The sequence below is a fragment of the Lynx canadensis genome, chromosome F2 (assembly GCF_007474595.2).
Source record: "Lynx canadensis isolate LIC74 chromosome F2, mLynCan4.pri.v2, whole genome shotgun sequence".
NCBI classification, from domain to species: domain Eukaryota; kingdom Metazoa; phylum Chordata; class Mammalia; order Carnivora; family Felidae; genus Lynx; species Lynx canadensis.
In genome coordinates this window covers 71,406,979-71,431,097 of record NC_044320.2, presented here as the reverse complement: position 1 = coordinate 71,431,097, position 24,119 = coordinate 71,406,979, and the positions used below count along the sequence as shown (strand labels likewise).

General features: G+C 47.7%; 1 protein-coding gene across 2 annotated transcripts in view; it reads left to right on the top strand.

Moving 5' to 3' along the window:
• The first annotated feature begins 15,756 nt into the window (after positions 1 to 15,756).
• The window catches only part of CHD7 (chromodomain helicase DNA binding protein 7), a 172,839-nt gene continuing 164,476 nt past the window's right edge, over positions 15,757 to 24,119 (top strand). Inside the window, exon 1 of one of the 2 annotated variants that reach the window (XM_030304414.1) lies at positions 15,757 to 16,061. The gene's annotated coding sequence lies outside the window, so the exon portion shown is untranslated. The remainder of the gene's footprint in view (positions 16,062 to 24,119) is intronic. The other variant, XM_030304413.1, reaches the window with a different exon arrangement.

The window sequence follows — 24,119 nt, the reverse complement described above, 5'->3', positions numbered from 1 at the left end:
TCTGCTGACAGCACAGGGCCTGCTTCGGATCCTCTGTTTTCCGCTCTCCCCCTCCCCCCACGGTTCTCTCTGTTTCAAAATAAATATATAAATAAAATACGTAAATAAAAAACCCCGTTCTGAAAATACCTTCTTAAAAAACTTTTTTTTTTTTAAATTTTTTTTTTTCAACGTTTATTTATTTTTGGGACAGAGAGAGACAGAGCATGAACGGGGGAGGGGCAGAGAGAGAGGGAGACACAGAATCGGAAACAGGCTCCAGGCTCTGAGCCATCAGCCCAGAGCCTGACGCGGGGCTCGAACTCACGGACCGCGAGATCGTGACCTGGCTGAAGTCGGACGCTTAACCGACTGCGCCACCCAGGCGCCCCTTAAAAAACTTTTTTAATGTTTATTTATTTTTTTGAGAGGGAGCCCAAGTGGATAGGGGCAGAGAGAGAGGCGGACAGAGAATCAAAGGGGGCTTGATCACTCGGGGCTCAAACCCATCACCAGTGAGATCACAACCTGAGCCCAAGTTGGAATCTTAACCGACTGAGCCACCCAGGAGCCCCTTAAATTTTTACTCTTTAGATGCTCTTTCCATCTTTTTTCTTCTTGCAATATATTTGTAGAAAACACCAGCTCAATTGTCCCATGCCACGTCCCGCCTTCTGGAGGTTGCCAATCACATCCTCGTGATGTGAACACATTCCTCCTCCAGCCCCGCCCCCCCTCCCTCCCACATTTCCAGTAAACTGTAGTCGGATCTAGAGGTGCGATCCGATGCAAGTTGATCTGGGGGCAAGAAGATTTCGTAGGTGAAATGAGGAACTTTCATCAGGGATCTCGTTTATTCAGATAGTTTCTAAGTCTGTTTTCGGGTCCATTCTTCTATCATCAGCCGACGTTGGATCATTTCACTGGGATCATCTGCCATCATCTCGAAATCAACGCATCTAAAAACAAATGTCTCTCCCCCCACGCAAACTGTCCGTCTTGACACCTTGTCTGTTTCTGCAGTTTGCTGTCTTTGTAACTCACCCAGGCTCCAGGGCTCTGAGCCGTCCTCTACTTTTCCTTAGCTCTCATATTCAGTCACGAAGACCTGCAGTTCCTTCTCTCTAGAAGGTGAGCAGCCTTTCTCTTTGATTCTCACACCTATTGCCCTCCTACAGGCTTCAAAAATCTTACAATACCCTCCCCCTCCCTGTCTCTTTTCCCCGTCAATTCCACTCCATAAACTGTCACTGGATTAACCCCCTACACATCATGTGCTACTCCCTATGTACATCCTGGTTACAAACCTTCAATGGCTACCCATTCCTTGCGGAGGGAAGTCTAAACTCCCGGGAGTACTCCAACACAATCTGGTCCTAACCCCCTCTCCCCCCCAACATTTTATCTTGCTTAGCGTTAGATGTTTTTCTATAGCCATGAGAAACAAGTGACTTGAAAATGTGTGGACCAATGTCATATCTGACATCCTCTTCCAGGGCTGAAAAACAGAGAGTCAAATGAGCAATTATCGAAGCACTGGTAATAGGGCAAAGCTTCTCTCTGAGGATAATTCTGGACTTGTCTCAAGGGACACCTGTGGTCCCACGCTAGGGGAAGGGCAAATTGCCTGTCACTCTGGCAAAGCTCTGCTTGCTAGCTTTCTCAGCTTTTCCTAATAGGTTGCTCACACTTTTACCTGTTGGTCTGGTCTTAAAACATGTGACTGGCCATCGACCAGTAATACAGAGTGCCAGCCATTTAGGCTCTGTCTTCATGTGACCTGTTCTCTGGCTTTAATTACAAGCCAACGCCACCCCCCCCCCCCACACACACACACCAAACACAAAGAATTTCCAGCTGAGAGCGGGATATTCAGGGAAAATTCTCTAGGAGACGCGATACTCATCTGCCATCTACTCTTCCCAGAACTTTGTTAAAGTAGACCAGTGAACTGCATCGTGGATGACCTTCAACCAAGATGCTCCTGATTATTATCCTGGCTTACACGGATCCTGCCCGGGGCCGTGACTCCCTGTCTCCTACATGAATTCCCATGCGACGCTTTCTTAGAAACTTTCACAGAAAGAAATGGTACTCAGTAAGGTGCCATACTACCCTTCTTGCCCTAGCAAGAGCTCTATATTTATGCTTTTCCTTTTTTACTCTGGCCATCAGGGGGCTCAGATTGCAAAGCTCAGTACCTGGTTACTTCTGTTGGTTAAACATTTTATATTTCCCCCCTAGGCCCTGCTCTCGGCTTCTATTTCTACTTTAATACTTCTGTGCCGCTTTTTGTCTTATAAATGTTTTGAAATGCATTATGGAATGGGCCAGTGTATACATTAAGTAAATAAGATACTGCCACATCCCTCCACCCAGGCAAAGGTCGATTGATTTATTTCATAGGCTCTAAGTTTGCTTATTGTGTGCCTTCTCGTTGGAGTGCCGTCCCCCCACCCCCTACTCCAACACGCCTCCTCCGTCCGCCCGAGGCCTGCCCGTCCTGCACATCCCAGCCCTAAAGCCTGCCCCTCTGCCATGAGCTGTCCCGGCCGCCCCAGCCTAGAGCACGCCTTCCTTCCTGTGAGATCCTTTCATGTTGTTTATACGCTATTCATTTAGCACTTCCCACACACTGTCTTTTATTGCTAGTTTTATAAACATTTAAAAAAAAGTTTTGAAAGTAATATGTGCGCACAGTCAAAAATTTAAACCGTACCAGAGAGGTTGTCCAGGAAAAAGGTATTGTGGCATCCACAACTGCCTGAGAGGCAGCCATCATCGCCAGTTCCTTGTGGGAATCATTCTCGACATATCTATCCGTTTACACACACACACACACACACACACACGAATACACATATATGCACATATGTATAAGTGTATATATGTATATACGTATGTGCATGTGTGCTTATAAATTCTTTGGTCTTTTTCCCCCTCAACTATGAACATGTCATTTAAATTCTTCTGCATCTAGACCCACCCCCCCCACACACACACATAACCGTATAGCTTGGAGATTATAGCACATGGGCACCAAAATATATACCTGGTTCTAATACCTATGTAGCTTCTATTGTAAAGACAAACCATCGTTACGTAGTATAACATAGTTATACCACTGTGCTCTGTATCTCTCTCATTAAAATGTACTCTTTCTGAGGGGGGCCTGGGAGGCTCAATCGGTCGAGCGTCCGACTTCGGCTCAGGTCATGGTCTTGTGCTTTGTGAGTTTAAGCCCACCTGGGCTCGCTGCTCTCAGCACAGGGCCGGCTTTGGATCCTCTGTCCCCCTCTCTCTGCCCCTCCCCCCCTCAAAAATAAATAAAACATTGAAAAGGAAATGTGCTCTTTCTGAAAAAAAAAAAGTACTCTTTCTGAGGGCAATGGAGGTAGCACGTCGACATTTAATCTATCCACAGTAACACCCACAAACCCCATAGGAAAAGCTCAACAGATAAACTGATCGCCAGTTTTTAGCAGTAAATAGTCAAAGTAGCAAGTAATTTTATTTCATTAAAATTTTTAGGAGTATTTGAGAAAGTCTTTTATTTTTAGTTATTTATTTTTGGGAGTGGTGGGGGGAAGGGCAGAGAGAGAGGGAGACAGACAGCAGAGAGCCCGAAGCGGGGCTCAAACCCACAGCCTGAGCTGAAGTCAGACGCCTGATTGACCAAGCCACCCAGGCGTCCCTAATCTGAGAAAGTCTTATAAAGCATTATCCGACCAACCATATCTGTCCTTTGACTCAAATTTTCCACGTTGTGGGGGTACTTTCGCTATTACCTACAGCGTGGTTTGGAAAGGTTTGACCTTGAGGTATACTAAGTGTTCGCTCGTGAAGAGGAGGGCTGGGTGTGCTTGACCCTGTGGCAGTGGTTTCCAGGGAAGGCAATGGGTCCAGCCATGTGTCCGTGCCCAGAGACAGGAGCAGGGAACGTGCAGAACCAAGAGAAGCACTGCAAGGAGAGAGCACAGCAGTGCATGAGGAAGCTGGCCTCCTTTGTGCTGACAGGTGGTAAGGCCTTCGCGGCGGGAGCGGGCAAAGCCACGGGGAAGCTGGCATGAACCGGTATCGGGGAAGGAGGAGCTACAAAGTGCCAGGGTTTTGGTTGGATGGGGTCTGGTCTTAGAAAAGATGAGGCTATGCCCCTGTTGGGAACAGCGCTGTGCACAATAGCTCCGAGGTGGAAAAAGCCCACGTTTCCATTAACAGATGAACGGATAAAGAAAATGTGGCACGTCCTCTCTCTCTGACCACCTCCTGCTCACGCTCTGCCTCTCTCTCTCTCACATAAATAAACATTTTAAGAAATAACAAGAAAAAAAAGAAAATTGGGGCGCCTGGGTGGCTCAGCTGGTTGAGCATCTGACTTCGGCTCAGGTCGTGATCTCACGGTCCGTGAGTTCGAGTCCCGGGTCGGGCACTGTGCTGACAGCTCGGAGCCTGGAGCCTGTTTCGGATTCTGTGTCTCCCTCTCTCTCTGCCCCTCCCCTGCTCGTGTTCTGCCTCTCTCTCTCTCTCTCTCATATAAATAAACATTAAAAAAAATAAGAAAAAAAAATAAAATGTGGCACACACTACAATGCATCGTGATTCCGTCTCAAGAAGGAGGGAAATTCTGACACGTGCTACCACATGGAGGAACTTTGAAATCATTGTGCTAAGTAAAATAAACCAAACGTCAAAGGACAAATATTATGTGATTCCGCTTACACGGGGTACCTAGAGTTGGTAAAAGAAAGGAGAGAGTGCCAGGGGCTGGAGGAAGGGCAGAACAGGGAGTTCATGTTTAATGGGTACAGACTTTCCATTTAGGAGGATTAGAAAGTTCTGGAGATGAATAGTAGTGAGAGTTGCCCAACGCTGTGAATGAACCTAATGTCACTCGCTTGGCCACTTAGAACTGGTTACAAAAGTATTTATATATAGTGTATACTTAATGACAATTTATTTTTAAAAAACAGCATGAGGGGCACCTGGGTGGCTCCGTCGGTTAAGCCTCTGACTTCGGCTCAGGTCACGATCTCGCGGTCCGTGAGTTCGAGCCCCGCGTCGGGCTCTGTGCTGACAGCTCAGAGCCTGGAGCCTGTTTCCGATTCTGTGTCTCCCTCTCTCTCTGACCCTCCCCTGTTCATGCTCTGTCTCTCTCTGTCTCAAAAATAAATAAACGTTAAAAAAAATTAAAAATAAAATAAAATAAAATAAAAAATAAAAAACAGCATGAAGCAAGGGAAACATACGCTAAGGAATGTGGTGTCGGTCCCCCAAATTCAGTCATACTTATTCCATTGCCTCAGTCTGTGCCATCCAGGAGCCCACACGCGTATATTCTGCCCTTGACGTGTCGGGGGCGGGGAGTGTAAGAATACATCTTCTTCTCCGAGAGGTAATGAACGAATGGGCTATTGGTGACACATCGTGCAATTGCAGCCCGGGTGACTCAGGAATGACTCAAGGGCTGTGGCTTGTGGGGGACCCACCACAAAACCGTGAGGACGGGAACGGGGCCGGGACGGGCCTCTGTGTCCCGCCAGTCCCTGCCCTGTTGACCCACGACGCTCTACCCTGTGAACTGAAGTTATAGTGGCTCACACGCTGGAGACACTCCGGAGAGGAGCTGAGGAGATGGGTTAGCATGAACTCTTGCCAGCTATTTAAATGACAAACCCCAGTATTGCAGCTCAGTCATCTCATAAGCGCATTATAAACATATCGAAAAGTATTTACTCCGGAGGAAGTTCGCTAGGCTAAACTACGGAGCAAGGTGAGATGAGAAAGTTTTTCTCCTTTCAGATTCAGATACACAAAATCTTTTTTTAAGGTTTATCTATTTATTTATTTATTTTGAGAGAGAGAGAGAGAGAGAGATGGAGGGAGAACATGTGGGGGAGGGGCAGAGAGAAAGGAGACAGAGACTCCCAAGCAGGTTCCACGTTGTTAGCGCAGAACCTGACGTGGGGCTCGATCCCACGAACGGTGAGATCATGACCCGAGCCGAAGTCAAAGAGCCGGTGGCTTAACCCACTGAGCCTCTCAGGTGCCCCCAGAATCCTTTTTAGAAATTAGTCTTGCCTTTCTGGATCCAGCCGTCCCAGCACCTTAAGGGCAACACTCATTCTCTGAGCACTTGTCGCTGGCTTCCGACATGCCGGGCACTGTCCCGGGTGCTGGTACCGAGCCAACCCTTCCCAGAGCCGAGCGGTGTACCGGCTCCGTGCGTCCCCGTGACTGTGGCAGTTCACCGTGGAGCAGTTAAGGCAGAGAGCCGGTAGTGTTTCCAAGGAGGAGAAGAGATTAACCACCATTGGTTGCACGACTCTCAAATGCATCTTATTCAGAACCGCGGCCTAAGGCAACATGTTGTGATCAGGGTACAGATTGTGTCTCAATGTGACCTTCCCCCCTTAAAGCAGAGCGACGTGCAAACGATTCGATGTAAAGGAGTTCAGCTCTTGGTGGGTCATGGGAAAGGCAAGTAGTCTTTCCGTCTTTCAGCTGTTATCAGATTTCTGTTTGGGGAGAAAAACACTGAGGAGGGGTTTAGAAGGCCAGGGTTCGGATCCCAACTTTGTCTTTAACGGCAGGGCAATCTCTCAGGTGTCAGATTCTTCATCTGCACGAGAGGGTTGTAGGTCCACGATCCACAAAACCCAGATCTCCTATTCTGTCTACTGTGACTATTCGGACGAAGGAAGAAGGTGCCTGGAGTATTATGTGCTAGCGATGGTTGTTGGCAAATGTCTAAACCAGAGTTAGATGTAGGAGCATCATGAGATCTGACACGTAAGACGTGGAAATAGGTGACCTTAAATTATGACCTGTTCTCATTTTACATATCAAAGTACAACTTTGAGTTTGACGTACTTTAGCCTAGAATTGTCCGAGAACTTGCAGTGATGATATTATGTCTGATACTGAACACTGTTCACCGGAACAAAAACAACACCCAAGGCGTTGGCCTGGTTAGCACTGGAATCCAATCAAACGGGCCAACCAGCCACCCAGGGTCTCAACGAAACAGAAGGAAGAGGAGACATGCTTAGTTTTTTCTTGGTTGTTGCTATCATATATATTGGCAAAAAAAGGATTTGAGATGGCCAGCTATCCCCTAGCTATCATACAATATTTATGTAAAACAAAGGACCCGTGATTGTGGCTACTTCGTGTCACCAGGTAATGACTCAAGCTGGTCTGGCATGGCCTGGATCCCTCTGGGTCTCCACAGGAAACAGTGACTCCCCTGGGTGGATCTGAAAGTTGCAAACGGGGTGGCTCCGTCGGTTGAGTGTCCAACTTTTGATGTTGGCTCAGGTCGTGATCTCACGGTTCACGGGATCGAGCCCCACATCGGATTCTGCGCTGACAGCGCAGAGCTTATTTGGGATGCTCTCTCTCTCTCTCCTTCTCTCTCTACCCCTCCCCTGCTCACACTCTTTCTCTCAAAAATGAATAAACATTAAAAGAAAAAAAAGGAAGTTGCATAACAACTTAGTGCGGCTACAATCTCAGCTCAGGATTTAATGAGAGTCCTTTTACTTCTTTTCGCAGCTTCTTTCTTCCCGGCAGGGGCCATTCCAAAACTTGAACTCTTTTCTGAAATCTCTTCACCATCCACGAACATTTCGATAAGTAGATGAATAGTCACTGAGTTAATAAGAAAAGCAGAAGCCACTATAAATGAATTTGCCTAACTTCTCTGTCATCTCTCCCTACCTCAACCTATAAATTTATTGCCATTTTCACCCACCTTTTCTGTTTTTTGGTTTGTTTGTTTTTTGTCTTTCCTGCCATCCACCCAGGGCTTGATGGCACCCCTCTTCCCTGCGAGCCTCCCTTTCCGATGTGGTGGCCCATTCGCCTCCTGCTCCTATCTCCTACTCCTCAGGAGTGCTTATCATCCTGATGTTTGCTTCTGTTGTTTTGTTGAAAGCCTACTCCCCTCTCCTTAATGTGATCTCCTCTGGCTCTCACCCCATCTCTCATTTCATAACCACACTGCTGCTACTGAGAGTCTGAAGTCTACACCAACTGTCTATACGTCCTCAGTTCCCATGAGCTGTCTCACCCTTCTCCAATTTAGCCTCTGCCCTCAGCATTAGAAAATAAAAAGGTTAACAATGACCAAATCCAATGAACGCTGTTCATTCCTTTCTTGCTGGCTCTCTCTGTGACCTTTGTCATTGTTGCCTCTTTCCTTCTAGAAACTGTCTCTCTTGAAGTCTTGTTTTTCCTTTCCGATTAACCTTTGTGAGTTTTCTTCAGGGGCTTTTATTTTTTTCATTTTTAAGGTTAATTTATTTATTTTGAGAAGGAGAATGTGAGCAAGGGAGGGGCAAAGAGAGAGAGAGAGAGAGAGAGAGAGAGAGAGAGAGAGAGAGAATCCCAAGCAGGCTCCACACTGTCAGCACAGAGCCCAATATGGGACTCAAACCCACAAACTGTGAGATCATGACCTGAGCGGAAACCAAGAGTCGGACGCTTAACCAACTGAGCCATCTAGGCACCCCATAGTGGCTTCTTTTTTGATGTCTCCCTTTATTATTTTTTTCTGCCTGTCTCCTAACATGTGTTTTACACAGATGCGTAGTGTTCCCCAGGGAAGTACTCCTCAGGGAAGTCATGCAATTTCCCACTTTCCTACTCCTATCACATTGATTCTGGGCTCAACCATGTGGCTTGCTTTGGCCACTGGAACATCAGTAGACACGAAGACAGCCTAGGCTTGATAGGTGCTTGTGTTTGGGGCTTGCCTTCTTGGAATATTTCTCAGAGACTGTCCTGGCATCTGGATGACTAAGATAAAGACCAAGTGGAGAGAAAGGGGGAGAGACAGAGAGAGAGAGAGAAAGAGAGAGAGACATCTACACCAGGTTTTCCAACTGAGCCCAACCCCCAGTCAACCCACCAGATGACTAATAAGTTTTTGTTTTAGGCCACTACTTTTGGGGGTGGTTTGATACACAGTAATAAATAACTGAGAAAACATGGGGCTTTAAAGTTCCCTATCATCAGCCTGCTTTTGTCTCAGGTTGTACGTCTTTCCAAACAAGGCCATCCATGCCGATGGATTTAAGTACTATTCATGCCTCATGATTCTTACACCTATACTTCCAGACCGGGCTAGTCTTCTGCATTCTTATCTCTTAATTCATGGGCACCCCCACTTGATTATTCCACAGATCCCTCGAATTCCCAGACCAAAGCATGTGTTCTACACACTGCGTCTGCTCCTTATTCTTGATCTCGGTTAGTGATGCATCTAGTTACTAGTCACTCAAGGAAGAGACTTAGAAGTGAATCTTCACCCCTCCTTTTCCTCCACTTCCCAATAATCAGTCAGTCACCAAAGCTTATCAACCATGTCACCTGAATATCTCTCACATTTATTCCTTCACCTCCATACCTCGAACGCTGCCTTGGTCAAGGGCTTTGTCATGGTGTACTCTCACCATCCGTGATGTCTCCTCATGGCCTCCCTGCTCTGTGGATTGGCTCACGCGGCCAATCTACCCACGTTTGTCTCTGTCATTTTCCTGCTGACAATCTCGTAGTGGCTCCTTGCCACCTATAGAGTAAGATAAAGGTTTCTGAATATGCTACAAAACCCTCCCCAATCTGGCTCTACCTATATTTCCAACCTCATCTCCTGTCCTTTCCCTGTTTATGCTGTACTTGAGCCAAATTACTTGCAGTGCTGATGCTAGCCATCTGCCCAATGGATGTCCCGGACAGTTTTCCTGCCTGGTGTACCTCCCCACCCCTGCCATCTGCAGAGTCCTTGAAGACTCCGCTTAAATGTCACATCCTCTGTAAAGCTTCCCCTGCTTATTTGGGCAGAAACAAAATTAGTCGTCCCTTCTTCTGAGCTACCACTCTACGTTGTACGTATTTCAATTGTAATGACATGCTTCAATGTGCGTCACGCCCAATAGGTTCAGGGAGCTCCTTTAGGGAAGGGGTTGGCTTTAGTTTTGTTTCTGTAGTACCCAGCAGTGTTGTGAGGCTCAGGAAGTGCTCAATAACTGTTGAATAAGACACGATATTTTCCCACTTTAAATGTGTTGTAAAAGAATCTAATTATAATTGGCTAAGTTAGCACTGAGGATTTCCATTTGTTAGCCCGGAAATGGAGACAAGAGACTGCAGGTATTGCCCCCTATTCCTTGGGATAAGCTCGGGGATAAGTTCAGTGGGCTGGTAACCGAGGGGAGAAGAGGTGAGATGGCTCTTCCCAGATTGGCGGCAGTACCCCCCCCCTGCCTTCAGTGCTCCCTCCATTAAGAACACTGCCCTCCTCCACCACAGGGCGGAGTGGTTCTTCAGTTCTGCCTTGTCTTCCCAATGGGATGACAGACCACGTGAGGAGTAATGTCCCGAGTCTGTAGGAGACAAAGAAGTTGGCAATTGCTTCTATATCTTCCCCGTTCTTGTCTTAGGGGGCCCACTTCACTTGCCTTCCTGCTTCAGGTCTAGTTTTCCACATTCTGCACCATATCGCAGAGATCTTTCCAAGAACTTTCTAGGATCTGACTTGTTACTCTCTTGCTGAATTCATCAGTTACTCCAAACCCTTTGGGGGTGACATCTAGAGCTCTCCTTGGCCCTATCTACTTCTCCAGTCCAGTCTCATACCACCTCACCACCACCATTTATGTAAGTATGTAAGCATTTTCTAAGCACCTTTTTTTTTTAAGTTCATTTATTTGAGAGAGAGAGAGCACAAGTGGGGGAAGGGGAGACAGAGAGAGAGAGAGAGAGAGAGAGAGAGAGAGAGAGAGAATCCCAAGCCGGACGCAGGGCTCGAACTCACAAACCATGAGATCGTGACCTGAGCCGAAATCGAGAGTCAGACACCTCACCGACTGAGCTGCCCAGGTGCCCCTACTGAGTGTCTTCTACACGGAAGGCTCTACGCCAGCTAGGAATGAATGCTAAAAGATAAGACATGTTCATTGCCCCCAAGTAGCTCGTAACCTAATAACAAAATAGGACAGCAATTAATTATAATTCGGTGTCCACCAGTGTTGATGCAGATAGGCACTTTTGGGAGAACACCAGGACAGCCAGCCCACCCGGGGAGGATCAGAGGAGACCGAAGAGGAACACTGGCTCACCTCCCACGTTCCACCCAGTGTGGGCTCACTAGCAGTGACGAGCGCTCGCCAGGCTTTAGAACCGCCGGACTTCTTGGATGTCTGTCGGGACTGCCCCCACCCTCCTTGTTTCGATGAACTCCTGTGCTTACTCGAGACCCAGCCCAAGCCTCCCTGCTTCTAGGAAACATGCTCTGCTGTCTCAGGTGGCAAAAATCACTTCTTTCTTTATGCTGGCATGAGCCATGAGCTCCTTGAGGACAGGGAGCCAGCCTTGTCCTCCGATGCCAACAGCCTGGCACATGCTAGGCCCTCAATAAATGTTTGCTGCAAGAAAGTAGGCATTCAACAAAATGTTTGCTGAACCTTAGCTAAACATGCGCTCTTTGCGAGCCAACAGTGGCCTAATTGTAGCCCTTGTGGCTTTCTTTTTACCTGACGTCTTGACCTTGGCAGGGACTAGCAAAACCTCATAGCACGTCGCTTCATTATGAATAGAACACGTAGGGTGAGCTCACAAATCCAACTGCATTCTTTCCCTTATGAAAAAATTACAGAGGAAGGTCGACGCCGTTATTCCAGCGATGCAGGAAATGCTTTTTGGACTTTCCTTTTTGGTGCTGCCTTCAGCATTTATAGCTCTTTAAGTATACGTACTTTATTTCTCTCTATATCTTCAATGGCAGCAAATCTTCATCATTTAAAGGCAAAATGTATTGTTTGGAGCTTGCCAAAATCATTTGGATGCACGTTTGATAAATGATGAAGTAGAATAGTACAGCTTTAGCGGAGAAAAAGAGATGTGGTCCTAAAGAGAGTTGTTTTCTGTGACTTGGAAATTGGTTCCAAACACATTTTCAAAAGATGAATTACGAGATACATCAAAGTAGGTCTTCAACACTAGAATTAGTGTAGTATCTGTAATTTTTTAAAAGTTGATAACATTTGGAAGAACAGATAGGGCTCTAGTTTTATTTTTCTTTCTTTATTTTAAATGTTTATTTATTTTTGAGATGGAGAGAGACACAGCATGAGCAGGGAAGGGGCAGAGAGAGAGGGAGACACAGAATGGGAAGCAGGCTCCAGGCCCTGAGCTGTCAGCACAGAGCCCGACGCAGGGCTTGAACTCACGAACTGTGAGATCATGACGTGAGCCAAAGTCGGGCGCTTAACCACCCAGGCGCCCCAGGGCTCTACTTTTAAATATGAAGCGTTCCTGGGATGCCTGCGTGGCTCAGTCCCTTGGGCGTCCGACTTCGGCTCAGGTCATGATCTCACAGCTCATGAGTTCAAGCCCTGCATTGGGCTCTGTGCTGACAGCACGGAGTTCGGATTCTGTGTCTCCCTCTCTCTCTGCCCCTCTCTCAGAAGTAAACATTAAAAAATGGGGAAAAAATAAATATGAGGTATTCCTAAAGTTTGGGTCATTTTCAGGTTTTTATTTTTTAAGTAGGTTCTGCAAGCCAACATGGGGCTTGAACTCATGACCCTGAGATCAAGAGCAGTATGCTCAGGCTGCCTGGCTGGCCCAGTCGGTAGAGCAGGAGGTGACTCTTGATATCAGGGTTTTGAGTTTGATATACTTGAGTTTGAAATAATATCTTTCAAGAAAAAAAATGGTATGCTCTACAGACTAAGCCAGCCAGGCACCCTCGGTTACTTTGGATGCATAAATTATCCCCCCCCCCCATTCCTTCTCCCCCTGGCCTCATGAAGTATTCCACATTGATACATTATGGCTATGTTCCCAAACAGAGACAACTATTTGTCTAAACAGTAATGTAGCATTTGTTTGAGTTCTTGGAAGACTTTTCACTCATTTCAAGGGACTGAGAAAACCTTTTTGTAGCAGGTTAAATTGTATTTGGTATTTTTCTCAACTGCCTTTTGCTGCTGGCACCTACTCCATACTTTTGTGTCCGCTTCCCAGGTCCCTGGTACCTTTCCATTACCTTCCAGCTGCAAGGGACATGGGCCTGCCCTGTCCCCCAAGGGCTCAGACTCCAAAATCACCATTGTCTCTGACCACGAAATCAAAACTACCAAACGTTTGGACTGTACACTTCAAGAAGGCAGGCATTTTGGCTTTATTCGCTGCTGCATCTCCATTGTCTAGAACAATGCCTGGAACCTCTTAGGCACTCCATGTTGAATGAATAAACGAATCTCTAAATTTGTTAGTTTCAACTAGGTGTTGGGAAGAAAATGACCCACGGAACTGATTTACAATCATCTGTGAGTGACCAGGAGTCCCTTATCTCTCCCTAAGGTATTCGCATACTTAAAGGGAAAGCTTGTGAATTCAAATTATTCTCAATGGGAAAACTTCAATAGTGAAGCAAATGGAGAGAAAACAACCGAGGCTAATGAGGTTGGGTGAAAGTGAAGACCTCAGTAGGCCAGAGCTGGCTAGAGTTTGCCCCTGAGGCTTTCTGCTTTTCCAGGCCCCTGAAGCTCTGCCCACCCCCCACCCCTACCCCCACCCCCCTCCTCCGTGCAACTCCTAAAAGCTTGGAGTCTTCTCCATCATGGCTGTCAGAACGGTGGTTGGGATCAGGAGGGAGAAAAAGTCAGGGAGGGGCAGTACGACTGTGTTGTTTCTACTCTGCGTGGGCTGTACTATTTTACCATTTCTCATGTTTCAAGAAAAGTGTCCTACCTGTCTAGTTAAATACACAAGGGCACAAGCGGACCTCCTCATAGTCACTTAATACTATTTGCTGATTAAAGGTTAACTAATATACTTTCACTATATGCAGATGCCCCCCCCCCCCCATAATTACCCTTGAAACATATGCACATCTGATAATGGGCTGGGGTATATTGTAAAGGATAGGAAATAGTTCTTTTTATGTCACTTTTATGTCCTCTGATACAGCAAGGTACTGGTGATTTCTTTGTAGACATTGTATCCTGTATTTAACCTTTCTCTTCACACACATCCACCAAAAGCAGCCCCCATATGCTTTGAGAGATATTAACTTAATGAAAATGTAAACCTAATCTCAGAATTCTGATTCTTGGTTTATGATATGGGGCTATAAAACAGGTAGAAGTTGATTTTAGTGTTTTCCAATTTTTTCATGTCAGAATTTTCTGTAGTGTGAATCTTTTTTTCTGCTGTTTATCTGTAAATCCCTTGAAACATTTAGCTCTGTTAAAACACCACTCAAATAATTGACAAAGCCAAAACCAATGCATTTCAATAAATGACAGTATAATGTAACACATCTTTAGACAATAATTACTAATATTAGAAAAATGTTTTAGGGGGTAATTCTAGTATAATCAAATTTAGTTATTGAAGAGTTCTAGTTGTTACATAGCAAAATGGTTTTGATTAATCTTTTGTTCAGCTGGAAATATTGTGATTAGTCTTGGCACTACAGGTGGTGAATGAGGAGAAAGTATATTTTGCATAGTTTTGCAATTTTCGCAGTTTATTCTGGAGTCCAATAATAGCATGTTGCTGTACTCTGTATTTATTTTAGGAGTATCTTTGGTTGATATAAGTTCCTTCCTTGGTTAAAAAATAAATGTAATCTTTAACCTAATACAGTCATCTTAAAGTGTACAACTGTAGAGAGTTTAAAAGAATTGTAATTGCTCAGTAATCTGCACACAGAAAGTGCTTAGTAAACGTTTGTCGATTTATCTCCCAAAAGGAAAATTAGTAAAAGCAAATTTTCTCCAGGTTCACTATTCATTTCGTACCGGGAGGAGAAAAGAATAGGTGTGGACATTCAAGGTTAGGAGATCATATAAAAGTGCCATTTTTTTTTTTTTTTTTTTTTTTTTTTTCCAAAGAATGATTGAAACACTCTAGTCCTGACACGTTTAATAATGGGCACACAACCTATTTCTTTGTTTCATAACCATTGCGCTCTCTCCCCCCTTTTTGGCATGGTAACAGATTCAACAAAATCAACGCCATCTAGTTAAACTTTTTGATTTAGTAGTGGATCCGGCTGTCCTGTCAACGAGGACGTAGGAAGAGCAATGTGGAGAGGCAGGAGACATCTAGATGAAATGCTAAGTGTCCATTCTAAATAACTGCATGTGGGAAAATAATTTCAAGTTGAAGAATAATTACAGAAGAGACGTCCAAACCCCTCGAGCCGCCGCCGTCCGCGTAGCGTTGGAAACCCCTCGCTGTGGCCAGGAGGACCGCTGCTGGCTCCCGGCCGCCGCTTCCTGCCCCGGGGCGGCGCACCCTGACTCCGGGAAGGTGCCGCGCGGGGAAACGTGGCACCCTCTCCAGCCCGCGCCCGGGGCGCTGCCGCGCGGCGGCCAAGCGCTCGGAGCAGCCCGGCCGGAGAGGCTGCGCGGCGGTCGCGCACCGGCCGGCGGGGAGAACCGCCCGCAGCGCCGGCGCCCGCCCGGGGACGGGAAGTGGCGCCCGGCCCGCCCTCCGCAGCCCGCGGCCCCGCAGCCCCGCGCCGCCCCCTTTCTCTCGGCCTCTCCCTCGGCCTCCGCCACCCCGGCCGAATTCTTGCATAAATTATGCCAGGCGCGCCTGACGTCAGGTGGCGGCGCGCGGGCGCGGCGCTGAGGGAGCCGGCGGCGGGCGCGCGCGGCCCCGCGGCCTCGGGCGCGCGCGGCGTGCCGGGCGCGCGCAGGCGCTGGCGTGCTGGGGCCGCGGCGGCGGCGGCGGCGGCGGCGGCAGCGGTGGCGGCGGCGGCGGCGGCGGCGGCGGCGGCGGCGGCGGCGCGGGGGTTGAGCCGTGGTAGTGCGGACGCGCTCGTGCTCGGGAACTATCGGATTAAACTTGAATCGAGTGAAATTACACAAAGGAGCGCCGCTGAAGAGGCGGCCCGGGGACCCGGAGACCCTGAAACTCGCCAGAGCCCCGTTCGCCCCTGGCCAACTCCGCGCCCGTGGATTAGCCCCCTGGCCGCGGCCGCCGAGCCAACTCCGGAGCCCGCTCTGCGTTTTGTTTTCCCCTCGGCACAGGGCAGCGGAGGAGCCCTACCGACCGACCCGGTGAGCGCGAGAGTTCGCCGGGCGCCTCCGGGAGGGGCGGCGGCGGCAGGAAATCGCTCCGGGCCGGGGCCGGGGCCGCGCGAGGAGTTGGGAGCGAGGAGTTGGGCGTGTGCGGGGCGAGGGGCGAGGGCGGGCGGGGGCCGGGGCCGGCGCTGGAGCGCAGCGCCGCCCGAGCCGTGTCGCCGGCGTCGCCGCCCGCGGGGCCCGAACCCGCGCCCCGAGCGCCGCCCGGCGCCCCAACTTTTGCCTGCGTCCGCGGGGCCGGCGGCGGCGGGGGCGCGCGGTCCGGCCGAGGGTCACTTCCTCGCATGTAAATGGCTTTTTGTTGTGCTGCCGGCGTGGGGGGGGGACGGGGGACAGGAGGGAGCGTGTCTGCGCGCGGGGGAGCGCGAGCGCGTTTCCTCCCGCCGGCGCCGAGCACGAGTTGCCGGCTCCATTCGAAAGAAAAAGGAAGGAGGAAAAGTTGGGCTCCAACTCAAGTGCGAGTGGGCGATGGGCGCGCGGGCGCGGGGCGGCTGAGCGGCGGCGGCGGCTCGGGGACGGCGGCGACCCCCGCCTCCCGCCCCCGCCCCCCGCTCCGGACCGACCACGCCGCGCTCGCCGGGAGCGGCGGCCGCACCGGCGCGAACAAAGTGCGTCCCTCCTGGCGCGGCGGCGCCGGCCCGCGCGGGGACGGCCACCGGGCGAGGTGGGTCGGCGGCGGGGAAAGTGCGCGGGGCGCCGCGTGGGGCGGGGGCGGCGCGAACACGCGGCGCTGGGGGCGTCGGGACCCCAGCCGGTGCCGGCCGCGGGCGCGGAGTTGCGAGCCCGGAGCTGGGGGCTCCCGGGGCTCCCCGGCGGCTCCCAAGTGCTCGAGGAGGAGAAGAAAGGGAGCGGGGCCGGGGCGAGCGCGGGGAGGCGCGGCGAGGAGGGGACCCCACCTTGCCGAGCTGGCCGGGCCGGCGGCGGCGACTGCATAATAGCGACTTTAACCCCCCTAGGGCAACTCGGCTTCCCCACCCCCCGACCCCGCCGGGGGTCAGCGCCGTGGGGGGGGGGGGTTCACCAGGTGGCCCCCGCGGTGGCCCGGGTGCGCTCTGCCCCCGCAGAGATCCGCGATTCGGAGCGTGAACGGCCGAGGTGGCTGGAGGCCAAGCGGTCAGCGGGGAGAGGAAGGAGGGCGGCGGGGGACGCGTTGTTTGTTTGGTTCGCACCGGGGACTGGGCTCACCGGGGGTGCAGGGGCGCGGGCACCCGGTGGGCTGCGGTGCAGGGCAGCCGCGTCCGCGCGAGCGCCGCTCGGGGGTGGGGGGGTGGGGTGGGGAGGGCGGCGGATCCCGGGCGGGGGGGTGGGGGGGGGTCGGGAGGCTCCGGGGAAGGAGCCGCCGGCCCCGAGCAGCCATCATTACCGAGCCGCCTTTCTCCGGATGGCTCTGCCTCGAGGAGCCCCGCGCCGTGGGAGCGCACCCCAAACTCCCGGCCGGCCGCCCGCTTTGTGAGCGCCCCCGTAGAGCGGGCGGCGCGGGGAGTGCTCCTGCTATGGGTCGGACGGTTTTCCCGGAGGTCACTTTTAGAGACTGTTCACGCCTCGATTTTAAACTAGTTTTTTTTCCCCCTCTTCTGAACAGACAATGGACAAAAGAAAAGTAGCAACCCACATGGAGAGTTTCCTTTTGAATTGCTAGAATTAGATACACTATCCAGGTCTCCACTCGCTAAGTATACTTTCTAGTTTCCCATTGTATATTATCTAGCAATCGATTTAAATAACTTATCTTGAAATCGGCCCATCCTCTGGGCCTGATTTCTGGGGTACGTGAAACATTTTAATTTATTTTTAAAGGATTTGTGTGAAGGCCCAGATTTTTATTTTCTAAAAATATTAATTTAAGCCGTCTTCGCAGTGGGCAATACCTTTCAAAGAGGTGGAGTGTATTTCCCCCCAATTCTCTCCCAATAAGGAGAGGGGGGAGTTCTCACTATCCGTAATAATCAGATAGGAAAAAAAAAAATAGTTCTCTTTATTTCCTTACAGATCCATTCTAACGATGACAAACAAATCTTAGTGAGTACGACCTTAGCAGCATGGGAACCTGATTTATCCCAGTTATAATTCTATTTAGATTGTAGTAATGTGTGAGTACTAGGTAATTCTTATTTCAGAAATAACTTGAGCAGTGATTTTATGAAGTTGAATCCGTCTCCCAGCCCCCAGAGTACATCTGTCGCGGAGTGTTTTTGTCTTGCTGTTGCACAACAGAAGCCCTCCAGTCTTTACCCTAAAATGGCAGCTTTCATTTGACTGGGGCCCATTCATTGACAATGATAATAAAGAGGCTGAAAGCTAGATGCTTGGGGCACGGAGCAGTACTCGTTTTGCCTTTCTAGGTAATAATAAGTAGGAGACATTTTATGTCTTTCAGATTTGCTCACGAAAAGTTTATTTTCCCTGGAAAATCTGTACTGTAGAAAAAAGTTACAAAGTAAACAGAATTTGGAAATGGATAGGGACTTGGCGATAGATTTTAGGAACTAAATTTTCTTATTTTGCCAAATAGTGGGAATATGGCATTCTCCCGTTTTTAGTGTCCTGGATGAGGGAATAGTGGATTCTTGTGAGGCTTGTAACAGGTGAATTTCCTCACGGTGACACTTAAGAATTATTTTCCAGCACTATGTATTTTATCATTTATATTCTCTTGATATATTCTATTTTTTTTTTCCTCCCTCTGTGCAAGCCAGTAAATTGAAGCCTGAGGAATTTTTTTTTTTCTGGGGTTTTCAAGATTCAAATGAATTTTTAGGTAAGAAAGGAATAATAGTATAGACTGGTATGTGAATTCCAGACTCTAGTTACGTTGGTTTAATCAACAGGAGTATTTCTAATTTAACTTAAAAAATGGCTTCTTTTTCTTGACATGGAAGTCAGGGTAGAGAAATGATACAGGTTGTGCACACATGATGGTGATGGTTTAAAAACTCAAACATTATTTTCCTCTTTTGAGGACAAAATAATGATGTCTTTTCCCCAAGTTTAAATATAGAAGTCAAGTTCAAAATAACACACCCAGTAACTTAGTTTTAGAATAGAACTTTTGTAGATTCACCTGTACTTGGTTTAGTTTTCAATCAGTTCAACTTACGGGACAATTTCCAAAACTTTTTTCATGAGAGTCTTTTATTGAGGTAAAACGAATAGCACAAGGGGTACCTTTATGATAACGTATCAAAGAGATATTACAACTTTTTTTCTCATACAAACACAGTCAATAATGTGATATTTATAGGAATAGTATGGTGTTTAAGCAGTGAGGTCAATTTAGCAAAAAGAGTACTTTCATCTATGAGAGAACACGGTCTGAGTGCTTCAGTGTAGGAGCTCTGTGTGACCCACGGAGTAATCTAAGTGCGAAGTGTAGAGTAGTTGTTTCAGACCTAGGCTTACAACATTTTCTTCCCTGTGCTTGAGAAAGTTTGCTTGCTATAAAGTCACCATCCATTATTTACTGTTGATTCAGTGATCATTGGTAGACGTTTCAGAGTGTAAACAACACATGAGAGGCGATGCTTCCCCTCAGAGAGTTTCCCCTCCAGTAGGAGAGACTTCTTTAGGTAACCAAACACTCACGTTTAACTTTTAAGATTAACTTTGGAGGGAGCCATTATCTTTCATCATTTATTGTCCATATTTGGCCTTTCGGATTTGATAGCAGATGCCGTGGCCGTCTTATCTATAAATAAGGCATTGCAAGAATAAAAATGCTTAGTCAGGGCTGAGCAAAATGTGTGACTACAAACAATGGCCCTTAAAACTTCAGCTTTGTAACAAAGTGATTCCCTTTCAGTATTCAGCCGTTTTCTGGATGTAAACAAACAAGCACTTAAATAGATCTAGGTCACGAAGCTCACCAAATTCGCTAGAAAAAGACGGAGAAGGGACATTTGGGGTGATGTGGAGACGTGTCAGGAACACGTGGGCCCTGGGTGACTCTTCATTGTCTTGTCCATTCGTACGGACACGTTTGTGTATCTTTCTGAAGAGCTATGTTTCCATGTCACTAGCAGTTCAGAATTTAGTAGTACTGTGTATCTTATCAGTACTTCCTATGAAGCCATATAGCTTTATTAGTTTGGGAGATAAAATTTTCCTTTTGTTTTTCTAGAAAACTTCGTTATTTTGTATTGCTTCTAAAAGAAAACCTTTGATACTCAAGGATGATGGATGATGTTGGAGTATAAAAGAAGTTGGGAGTAACGATCGCTTAATTGTTCTATAAAAATATGAAGATGTGATGTTGTATTTCAGTTTGGGTATCATTCAGGTCGGGCTGCAATTACGGCAGAATTCCATAGCTGATCACGGAGGTAGTTAGGAGCTGGGAAGGTAATTAAAAATGCTACTACTGCTCTTTAATATTTTACTTTCATCAATATATTGAAATTCTTAAATGAAACCACACCTGCGTGATAAAGATAACAAAGAGCGGTAGGAAATCGTCATGATTTTGTCAAATAGAAATTCATCTTACAATCCTTAGTGGAACTTTGGATATGTGGAGTGTGTGGACCTTGGAGAGCTGGTCCAGCTTTCTCATTTTACAGAGTAAGAAACTGAAGCCCAGAGAGATTAATTAAATGAGGTGCATCTGGCTGGTCACCCACTGACTGCAGAGCCGTGTTGGTCATTGTCGTCTTCTTGGTGCCTAGCTTGGTGCTGGCATAGGGGAGGCACCGGATTTGTCTTTGTTGGATGACTGAGCTGGCTCTGGAGGAGGCTAGCTCTCCCTCTTACGTTCTGAGCAAAAAGTACCTTTGGCTTAAGGATATAACGTAGGTCTTAAAGGCGTTCTTACGCCAATAATAATTTATCTGTCTCTACCGTGTAGTAGTTTGGAGGTTTTTTTTTGCTTTGGAAAACTATGACTATCCATGTAGAAAAATGTAGAGATAATTATTCCAAGATTTGATTACTGTTTTCATTTTAGAAGCTTGTGTTCATTCCCGTAACTGGATTCCTGTACCTTTTAACTAACGTTAGGTGACTGCAAGGATGATTGTTTTCTCAGCGAAGTATTTCTAGAGGGTTCTGTTAAAAAAATAATGTAGACCAGGAATGCAGAAGCATAACCTGGCCGTAAAAGGCTGAGTGCTCCGTGGGCTTGTGTGCTTATTATGCCAGTGTGGAATCGGTGACACTTTCCTCGGTGGCCCTTTTAGCCACTGAATTGCTGTAGGTGTCAGGCAAATGCCTGTGGACGGCGGTCAGTTTTCCTTATTTGTCTGTTTTCTTGTTCATCAGTTCGAGTATTTCTTGGGTCCCTGCCACCTGCAAGGTGCTGTGTTGGGAATACAGTGCCGCCAGGAGAAGACATGGTGGACCCAGAGAAACCAGAACTAAAGCGACGGCACTGTCCCAGGTGCTATGCAGTGGGTATCGGGAGGAATGAGAGAGACTTGGGGATTCATCTAGCTGTGTGGGGCGTCCCTCCTTCGGAAGTGGCTTCAGCGCTGCCATCTGAATGGTGGTAGAAGAGGGTGGCATTAGCTCACCTAGAGGCAGGTAGTGTGTTTGAGGTGCACAGAGAGCAGCTAGATGAGACTAGAGAGGCAGGCAGAGGTCAGCCTGGCTGGGGCTTAAAGGATATGGAATTTGGGATTAAAAAAAAATTAAACAGCCACCGGTGAGTGTTAAGCAGTATTTAACATGAGCAGACTCAGGTTTTGTGGAAGACTGAATTGGCGATGGGGCAGAGGAGGGAGAATAGGTCAGGGACAGCATCCAGCCTGCTGACGTTGTGGTCCGTGCGATGGGGAAGTAATAATGGTTTGGACAAATCGGTGGCCGTGGGGATGGAGAAAAACGGACTGGTCTGAGAAACGCTTAGGATGTTCGATGAACAGGACTTGAGCATAGATTGGCTCTTAGGGAGAAGGTGTCGGGGAAGGTACGTTTCTAGCACATACCCTGCGTGGCTAGCTGACTGGCCGGTGATGCTGTTTCCTGAGGCAGGGAGCACCTGTCGGGGACCAGACTTGAGGAGGGTGTTTATCAGTTCTGATAGCATATGACTGAGGTGGCAGATAGTGGACCGTGATGCCATTGCTGAGTCTTGCTTCCATTGCCGGTAGCGTTCCAGAACTTTCCCCAAATAATCTGCCAGCTTTCTCAAAAGATGGTGTAGGGTGAGCCCATCAAGGAGCGCTGGTGAGGGTCAATGAGTGGGGGGGGGGGGGGGGGCAGAAACCTTTGTTATTTGCATTTTGTTCTATGGCACTTGGTTTACTACTTGCCTAATACGTAGCACTTTGTAGGAATTTGCTTACCATAGACGGAGAATAGAATCCCACGGTAAGCAGGCTCTGCCACATCTTGTTCTTTGTGCCGGTGGATGTCTGTTGCTAGTTGTGTCCTGACACGAGGTCCTTGGGTGCTCAGCTGATAGCTGGTGGGTCCCCCCTGTGCTCAGGCATATTTTAGGGGCCGGTCGCAGTCATACACGGGTGTGGTAGAAATGAATACAGTACTTAAATGATTGTGGACAAAATACCATCCGAGGTAGATTACTTACCTGGTTTTTAGTGGGGTATGTGTAAACTCTGATATGCAAATTATCTTAAAAGCCACTTTGTTTGATCGTTATAAAAAGTGGATTATACAGCATGGTTGGTAGCAAATGAGAGATGCTAACTGCTAAATCCAGAGAAGCTTCTAATGAGATAAACTATGACGATCCCGAACATTTATCTTGAAACAGCATTTTAGGGAAATGTTTGTGTTTTTGTATTTGTTGGTTTACGTAGGTGATGCTGTTACCCATGTATTTTTGTTATAAATCAGACTTAAAGATATCTTTTCTGGGACTCGTTGCCTTTGGGGAGGGGTCTGTTTCAAAGGTACTTTCATTTACATTGCCCCTCGTAGGCTTTTCTGATGGCCACTGTGATGTCACTGTGATGTCACGTCTGCCAGAGTCCTTCCCGTCTCCTTCAGGGTAGGCAAGATTGTGTGGCTTTGCAGGCTAATTTAGGGACTTACATTGGTCATAGGGACATGCTTCATCTGAGAATTTTACCGCTAGCTGTTGTGAGCGATTATTTGGCGAAATGTAAAATTCAGGAGTAGGATGTTCCCATTTGGTGGAATAGTAGAAAAGCTTGGCGTGTTGACTCTACCTTCTGATGGACTGTGGTCACCTACTCTTTGACTTATAACACTGTTTCTTCAACTTGATTGTTTTAAAATATATTTTCTTCTTTGGTCTCATCAACAGTGTATTCTTCTAGCTTAAGAAATCATTGGCTTCGCAGACACTCAGTGGAAAGCTGCATGCTGGTTCCTGTGATGTGGGTGTTAGTGGAAGAAGAAAGAGGATGTTTATTTGCCCTCCCCTCTCCCAGCCCCACTCTGCAGCGGCCAATGAGATAGCAGATTTGACTTTTCCACCCAGTATCTCATGTATTGGGGGCGGGGGAGGGCAGGCAAAGAGCCACTGTCAGCACGGGGACATCGAGACCTGGATTGCCACATTGAGATTTTGTGTAGGGAAAGGCAGGGGATCGGACACCTGTGTTACTTTTGACACGTCGCGTACTCTCCCTGGTATCCTGGTATCCTTCACTTAAGAGATTTTTACCCAGTAGTTGCAGTAGGTATGATAAAGGATACATGATACCTCAGTGATTAATTTTTTCCCCTAGTTCTGTGGCAAGTTGGGGGACTACTTTCATTTTTGTTTTAAGAGTCCACTTTGTTCTCTTGATATTCTTCTGTAAGATACCCGTAACAGAATCCATTCTGTTGATGTTTAAAACATAATTAGCAAATGTCTATAATTTTAACACATCTAAAAACTATTATGTTTAATGTGATACTAAGGCAAATAGTGAGATGTCCCTTGTAGAATGATAAGCTTTAGTTTCCAAGGCAGTTCCTGCCTTTGCACTAAGTGAATAATAAAATCGATTTGGGCCCAGGTTACTATCAAAAATATGCCTTGATTGGTGATGTATTTTAAAGTGTACAGGTCTAGAAATTACTTTATTTATGGATGGGACTAACATATTGAGACTGTTAGCCTAC